The sequence below is a fragment of the Salmo salar genome, chromosome 13 (genome assembly GCF_965601325.2).
Source record: "Salmo salar chromosome 13, fSalSal1, whole genome shotgun sequence".
Taxonomy (NCBI): Eukaryota; Metazoa; Chordata; class Actinopteri; order Salmoniformes; family Salmonidae; genus Salmo; species Salmo salar.
In genome coordinates, this window is record NC_138303.1 from 77,576,218 (window position 1) to 77,585,018 (window position 8,801).

Sequence of the window (8,801 nt, forward strand, 5' to 3'; positions counted from 1 at the left end):
ACTTTAGCAGTCAAACAAAACACCCAGAGGTGCTACTGCTGTAGAAACATGGCATTACAATTCATACATGATTTAGGAATGACTGGTCATTGATAACAAGGTTGAAGATAAGACGATTGAAAGGTATCTTTCAATAAAAGCTGGCTGCAAAACAACTGCCTCCTAAAAGTTAAAACATACAAATATTTAATAACAATTCAAACAGAGCATGAATTTCTCAAAGTCCATTCACCTATTTATATTAATCTTACATCAATTTACATGCTTAACTTATATTAACTGGGTCATTCTATGAAAATGGTTGCTTTTTGAACAGCCAACTTTTTACAAATTGTAATAATTTTTATATATATTTTTTTAAACTTAGTCATAATAGTTAACCCCTTAACATTATAAATCAAATGACAGCTTAACATTTTTATATTTTTACTACATTACATTAAAAAAATGCTTGTGCTGCCTTTTTTGGCACTGGTGTTACCTATATTTTAGATGACAATTCAGGCTTTCTAGAATGTAATTTCAGTCTTTAATTTGCATATATAATCCAAGACAAAGGTTTATGGTAATACTAAGAAATTGTTTGGATTGATAATTTACTTTAAACATGCATGTGTAAAGTTCTATTGTCTGACATTTTTCCATTTATACTAATATTTTTTTGTTGAAACATAAATAATTGCGCTTGAGTCATCAAAATTGAAAGATCATATCCTTAAAATGTTTACTAATGAATGTAGCAACAGTTAGGTAGATACAAAACCATATTCAATTAAATTGGGCAACTCTGATGCCAGAACACCAATATCCATACAGTGACACAATGTGAAACCAATGACAGACACAAGATTATTTCAAAGAAATTGTATCAATTTATTAGTAATTTTAATTACACATTTCAGATTTCATGAGATAGGTTGATTTAATATGAACAATAAAATGAGGGTTATTGGTCAAAGACCAAAAGATTGATTGACTAAAATGTGCCTTTCATAACACAACAGATTCATTGTCTGTAAATATGTAATATATAATTGTATTCGATTTCCAGTGTAAGACGCATGCAACATAATACAAACATGAAATCCTACTCTCACGCCTATCCACAAAATTACATAGCTTGTTATAACAGTATATCAATTCTTGTGTCGTGACAAATATTGTGTTGGTCTACTTAAAGGGATAGTTCATCTGAATTACGCAATTACATATTGGGTTCCTTACCGTGTACGCAGTCTATGGACAAGGTATTTTTTAAATATAATTGTTGAGGGTTTTAAAACATTCTTTTGAGAAAAAAGATTGGTGTTATTGATTGTAACTGGCGGTATCGTCATGTCCCTGGTGTTACCAGCAAGAACAGTAACACCAGTGATAATAATGCCAGTGACACATCTGCAGACAAGATGGCATATCTAAGATGGTGGCCACTGTTGTTCAAACCACACTTCTTAAATTGTAAATAAATCACTTAATCATGCAATTTTAATTTTAATCCAATTTCCTTTCCCCATTCTATAAACTGTATAACACCAGTGACACATCTTAAGTCCTTGCATGAAATCACCAAGTTAATCATCAAATTGTTAACATATGAAGAGTACACACTCACCATGTGCTTTTCAAAACAGTCCCGTCTCCAATGAACATTTGATCCAGGAAGAATTTGGCAAGGATGTTGCATTTTTTTCAAAGTTGTGGTTTTTATACATTTAGTGTGACATGAAATTGAGGGACAGCTACTACTTGTAAATTATTTGTAACATTTGATATTTTAATTTAAGTAGTCCACTAAATAACTATAATACTTTCCGTTGTATTATGACATTTTTAAAGAGGCAGAAAAATATATTTTTAACCTCAAAATGTCTCTAAACCATGACTCCTGACCTGAGGGACAAGCCAATTTCATGGTACTGACCGTGCTCTACTATATATATATATATATATATATATATATATATATATATATAATGTTTGCAATACAACTGTCTTATGTTTTTATTAATAATGTTAAAATAACAAAACATTTTATACACCTGTCAGAAACGGGTGTGGCTGAAATAGGGGTGTCCACATACTTTTGTGTATGTACGCAATTTTCAGGGACCACTTTTGGTTTGTGAGTGCTACTTTCCAAACTCATGGATAGCATTTTTATGTCTCTGTGTACAGTATGAAGGAAGTTAAAAGGTAGTTTCGCGAGACAATGCTAACTGGCGTTACAAGGGCTCCAGGACCAGTCGAAGCAAAATAGCCCCATAACATCAACAATTCACCACCATATTTTACCTTAGGAATGAGGTACTTTTCTGCATATGCTTCTGTTTTTAAATGCCAAACACACCTCTGGTCTGCGTGGCCAAAGAGCTCTATTTTCATGTGATCTGACCATAGCGCTGGTTCCAATCCAAATGCCAATGCCGTTTATCAAACTTCAGGCGGTGCCATGTTCAGATGACATGATATGGAGCTCTTTGGCCATGCACATCAGGGGTGGGTTTGGCGTTGAAAAATGGAAGCATACGGAAGCATTATTTGAATTGAAGAGGGCAGTCCATAAGCTCAAACTAAGGATATCAAGGATTTGGAAAGATTCTATATGGAGGAATGGTCTAAGATCCTTCCTAATGTGTTCTCCAATCTCAAAGTATTTTTAAAGAGGCTCAGTGTCATTATCCTCGCAAGGGTACTGAAAACAGAGGTGCCAATAATTTTGTCCCCGATCTTTTGTCGATTAAAAAAAAATAAAAAATTGTATTGCTTGTTAAACAAAATCTCTTTGAGCAACTTTATTAGTATAAAATTTAAAGTATTTATTATTTTATACAGTATTTTTTGCTCATCTTTATCAAGGGTGCCAATAACTATGGACCTGACTGTGTATCAAACAATTTTTGCTCCCTGCCTTCCAGAGGGCCCTGAAGGATCTACTCTAGTTCAAAAGTATTCACACACAGTCATGGCCAATTGCCACTGGTCCTTACCACACGGGCACATCAATGGACCACTTTCCCCATCCCACCTGCCTGGTCAACCCCCTTTTCACTACTCCTGCCCTGGGGCATCAGACAAGCTGTAGGAGCAAGTCCTGGAAAGCCTGCAAATTACGGGAGACAATCAGGCCATCTGAGCCTAGCTGGGCAGCCAGTAGAAACAGCCTCCTCTCGTCAGCCACCGCCCCCAGAGACAGGGCCTCATGGAGCTCCGACACACTCAATGCGTTTTGGCTTGTCCTACACAAGACGGACAGTGAAATTTACTATCAAGTCACACTGGGTGTGATGAGCACCTGTTAAAATGACTAAATCATAAATAAAACAGTTTGACAATCTAAACAGCAATGCATGGATGTATCACAATACTGGCCATGACAGTTGTAACATCACACTTATAACAGTATTACAAATTCTTTAACACTGCTCAAGTGAGGGGTTACTAACAGTATGTGCTCATTGGAGAGCATACATGTATCCAGTATACGTGTATCCATATCCGAGACACTCATATTGCCAACACTAAGATCAACATGTTTCAATACAAATTGAATACGTTTCCATTCTCGGTGTTTCTAGCTCCGATGGAAATCTGCCCATAGACAGTATAAGCCCATATAATAGTCAAGGTCACCTGTTTGTTCCCCAGGACCACCACAGGAAGTTGTGAGTGCAGTCTGAGGAGGCGATGTATCTCAGCCTTGGCCTGTGGGAGACGTCTTCTATCAGAGGAGTCAACCACGTACACCAGGGCATGCGTCTTCCCCAGGTACTCTGCCCAGTACATACGCAAATCCTCACCCCCTCCAACTGGAAGACAGCAGACAGAGGTAGGAAGGTTACTTGAGAGGTGTTGCTAGGCAATAAGGAAGATGTATGAACTGTTTTTTACTTTCTTATTTGTTTTCACACACTACAAGAAGGCTAAATGAATTATTCCACTCAAGAAAAGGTAAATGATGCATGTTGTCCAAACGTATGAGTGAGTCTAAGCAAAGGCACATGATTATAATGCTTTTGGTAAAACCACTGGCATTTTCAGGGCCAATCTGATAGTTTAAAATCCATGTGACAAAAGTAAAGGTGATAGACAAGGCTTAAAGCACCCTGCATGGAGTCTTACAGGCCAGTTGAATTGCCCTGCAAGCATATGCAAAAATCTGTTGCGCAAACTGCATAGCTTACTTTCTAGGAAATCCAGCTGACGGGCAGGGGCACTGAGGCTTATAAAGTTGAAGCCCCTGGTGGGACGGCAGTGCCCTCTCTTGTCTCCATCTGTGGCTGTCAGCCCCTGAAGCATACTGCTCCTCCCAGCTCCGTCTAGGCCAAGGACTAGCACCTGGCGCTGTCCACCCTCCTCCTGCTCAACATGCAGACACAGCAGGATGCCATCAGAACACCTGTTCTCTCATAACAGCAACATGAAGTTGTCTTATCCCATTTTTCTTTCTTCTCAAAGGTACAGATATATAGATCATTGTTACTCCTGTAAAGTGCAGAACTGCGATATGTTTTGTTTACATACAGTGCCTTCGGAAACTATTCAGACCCCTTGACTTTTTCCACATTTTATTACGTTACAGCCCTATTCTAAAATTGATTAAAATCCCAAAATTCCTCAGCAATCTACACACAATACCCCATAATGACAAAGCCAGAACAGGTTTTTAATACAAAACAGAAATACCTTACATAAGTATTCAGCCCCTTTGCTATGAGACTCGAAATTGAGCTCAGGTGCATCCTGTTTCCAATGATCATCTGTGAGATCTTTCTACAACTTGATTGGTGTCCACCTGTGGTAAATTATATTGATTGGACATGATTTGGAAAGGCACACACCTGTTTATATAAGGTCCCAAGGTTGACAGTGCATGTCAGAGCAAAAACCAAGCCATGAGATCGATGGAATTTTCTGTAGAGCCCCGAGACAGGATTGTCGAGGCACAGATCTGGGGAAGGGTACCAAAAAATGTCTGCAGGATTGAAGGTCCCCAAGAACACAGTGGCCTCCATTCTTAAATGGAAGATGTTTGGAACCACCAAGACTCTTCCTAGAGCTGGCCGCCCGGCCAAACTGAGCAATCGGAGAAGGGCCTTGGTCAGAGAGGTGACCAAGAACCTGATGGTCACTCGGACAGAGCTCTAGAGTTCCTCTGTGGAGATTGAAGAACTTTCCAGAAGGAATACCATCGTACACCAGGGCCTTTATGGTAGAGTGGCCAGACGGAAGCCACTCCTTAGTAAAAGGCACATGACAGCCCGTTTGGAGCTTGCCAAGAGACACCTAAAGACTAAAAATAAGATTCTCTGGTCTGATGAAACCAAGATTGAACTCTTTGGCCTGAATGCCAGTTGTCACGTCTGGAGGAAACCTGGCACCATCCCTCCGATGGTGGTGGCAGCATCGTGCTGTGGGGATGTTTTTCAGTGGCAGGGACTGGGAGACTAGTAATGATCGAGGGAAAGATGAACGGAGCAAAGTACAGAGAGATCCTTGATGAAAACCTGCTCCAGATTGCTTAGGACCTCAGACTGGGGTGAAGGTTCACCTTCCAACAGGACAACGATCCTAAGCACACAGCCAAGACAACATAGGAGTGGCTTTGGGACAAGTTTCTCAATGTCTTTGAGTGGCCCTGCCAGAGACTGGACTTGAACCTGATCAAACATCTTTGGAGAGACCTGAAAATAGCTGTGCAGCAACGCTCCTCATCCAGCCTGACAGCTTGAGAGCATCTGCAGTGAAGAATTGGAGAAACTCCCCAAATACAGGTGTGCCCAGCTTGTAGCATTATACCCAAGAAGATTCGATGCTGTAATCACTGCCAAAGGTGCTTCAACAAAGTACTAAGTAAAGGGTCTGAATACTTATGTAAATGTGATATTTCAGCTTTTATAAATTTGATAAATTAGCAAAAAAAATCCAAACCTGTTTTTGCTTTGTCATTATGGGGTATTGTGTGTAGATTGATGAGGGGGGAAAATGATTTTATCAATTTTAGAATAAGGCTGTAACGTAACACAATGTGGAAGAAGTCAAGGGTTCTGAATACTTTCTGAAGGCACTGTACATCTGTATTTTTCACCATCTGTCCCTGTAGGATTACCAGTAAAATATAGATAATGCTGCAGTATTTCACAATCACGTGCATTTTTGTGTGCAATGCAGGCAACAGCCTCTATTGTTGTGACCCCACGGTACTCAAACCAAAAACAGATTTAATGAATCGCTCACTTATGTATAGAGCCATGTCATCATGGAATGCTCTGCCACCAGAGGTTACTCAGGCAAAATCCAAGTTTAGCTTTAAAAAACAGATGAAAAACATATTGTATCACAGCTCATCTCCTCTTTCTAAAGATCTAATTTAACTGTACAGTAAATAAGAATATAAATATGTGTAAATTAATAGTGTGTAAATAGTATTTGTTGTCTCTCGGTGTCTTTCATTTTTTTTTTTTACAAATTTTATCTAGAATTTAATGTAATATCTTATGTTCTTGTCTCTTACTGTTCTGTACTTTATGTTTTATGTGGACCACAGGAAGAGTAGCTGCTGCATTTGCAGTAGCTAATGGGGATCCAAATAAACTAAACCGCCAATAGCTGTCTACTTGTGCCACAATAGCTGCATTTGCACTTTGACCACTATGTAATGTTGTTATGGCACCAATGTTAGTTACATCAGCTCTATACCATCTCATTGGTTTGTGAGAGGCACATTTGAGGAGTCAACAAGTTTCTCGGCAATTCTACCTCGATTACATTAACTGTAGCCTAATCTGGCCTCTTTGTGTGAATCAAGACCATTGAGCTCCTGAAAATCATATTAGTTAATTTCAGGTAATATGCCCATGTCCGTATAGGGCAGGCTATAGTCAGAGGAAATGTTTCAAGTATTGTTATGACTGTGAATTACTTTGGAATGATTTGCATTTTCTCCTTTAACTAACATTAGACTATTAGTGTGTATTTTCTTCTACTGTAGCTTTCTTGGACCGTAAATCATTATGTGCATCATTCTTTATCAAAACCCTTCATCATTATCAACGTGAAGTCAGATTGTCAGTTTATCAACATGGTCTGAGATGAACGCGCATCATTTCCATTTGCATTCTCTGGGCTGGAAGGCCCCATGTCGATACATAAGTGATTCGTTAAATTCACACAGGACACCAGATAAGACAGGAGAATTAAACCAGATTTAAATAATCTCTATGCCTGCATGCGTTCGATTCCACTGGCGCCCCTACACAACTTTAACGCTCTGGCACGTAAAGAATCCAAAGATAAACCGTGAAAACTGTGCGTCTGTCCCCCGATTGCAACAGTTACAGAGCCATAAACTTATGCCGACTGAACATTCATTCCTACATGGCAAAGGTAAGAGCTTACCTCTTTGATCATGTAATATTCTGCTTCGGGAGACCATATTCGCCTTCTGTATAAATAATTTAAGGCGATAAACAGCGCGGACCCGAATGCAGCCACCGCTGCAGTTAGGGCGATGGATATGTGCCGAAGCAGGACCATGTTGCACTTCTGGAAGCCCGGATAATGTTGCGTTCCAGGACACAACAGCTAGCTAACGATGAAATTGTCTAATGACTTCCACTTTTGACAGTGCACCTGATATCTCCGCTTTGTTTGTATTGGAAAGAGCCCCGTCAGCACCCAAATCGTACCCTTCAAGTCGGTTCGATTCATGACGACAGCAGAGGGTACGGGCTGCGCAACAACAGCTACTGACTGGCCAAAAGTTTTGAGAATGACACAAATATTAATTTTCACAAAGTTTGCTGCTTTGTTTCACAAAGTTTGCTGGGGGAACAAGCTCCGACTGGTCAAATACAACTTGGAATTCCAAGTCCGAAAATGTTCTAGAACTCATACTTTCCGACCTGAAGATCACTGACGTCATGATATGACCTCATTTTTTTCAGCGTTCCCAGTTGTCTTGAAAGCACGTATAGATCTAACACAACTGCAGTAAGCAACCAATAATACCAATTCAATACTCTCTTCTACTCTTGTGCCTATTGGCAAGGGGTCAGTTTGCAATAAAGCATGCATATGCCAGTTTTCACGCAAAAGTTGCCATTTATAAAACATTTACTTGACCAGTTGTCTTAGGTCTCTCTTTGTGTTGTTCTCTCGTCGTGATGTGTGTTGTGTCCTATATTTTATATATGTAAATAACAAACAAAAAATCTTCATCCCAGTCCCCCTCCCCACAGGAGGCCTTTGGCCTTTTGGTAGGCCATCATTGTAAATACGAATTTGTTCTTAAATAAATGTTAAATAAAAAAATAAAGATAATGTGCTTAACTTCTAGAAAACTTGAGACCATGCGAGCATACTATTTCTGGTGGTTGAAGTATTTCATTGCAAGCAGGTAAGAGGTATTTTGTGCAAATAGGGGATATGACACGCTTATTCATAAAACCCCCCCAAATAAGAAGATACAACAAGATTTAATCATTTGCCCTTAGTGGGATGAGCAAAAATCTTTGCCATAGCAATTTTTTAAAATCTATTTCCTGATTATTTTATTTCCATGATCATTGCAGAATAAATTATTAACATTTGATGGTTTCATACTCCCTAAATAACATATTCAACAAATTAGAATACAATTAATTTAAAGATTCACTATGCAGAAATTGTGCCATTTCCTGTTGCGAAAATTGTAATAGTTCGCCAATTTCAGTTTGTGACTAAACCATCTAAACCGCTGTGAAATGTCCCGTGTGGCTCAGTTGGTAGAGCATGGTGTTTGCAACGCCAGGGTTGTGGGTTCG

The 8,801-nt window shown here is 39.1% G+C and overlaps 1 pseudogene across 1 annotated transcript; it reads right to left on the bottom strand.

Annotated features, from left to right (window-relative positions):
* Nucleotides 1-2,777: 2,777 nt before the first annotated feature.
* On the bottom strand, nt 2,778-7,737 carry LOC106568004 (ADP-ribosylation factor-like protein 9; annotated as a pseudogene). Its single transcript, XR_014380158.1, has 4 exons — nt 7,396-7,737; nt 4,182-4,356; nt 3,631-3,806; nt 2,778-3,236 (listed from the first exon to the last, which is right to left on the bottom strand). The product of XR_014380158.1 is annotated as an ADP-ribosylation factor-like protein 9 (transcript).
* Nucleotides 7,738-8,801: the final 1,064 nt, after the last annotated feature.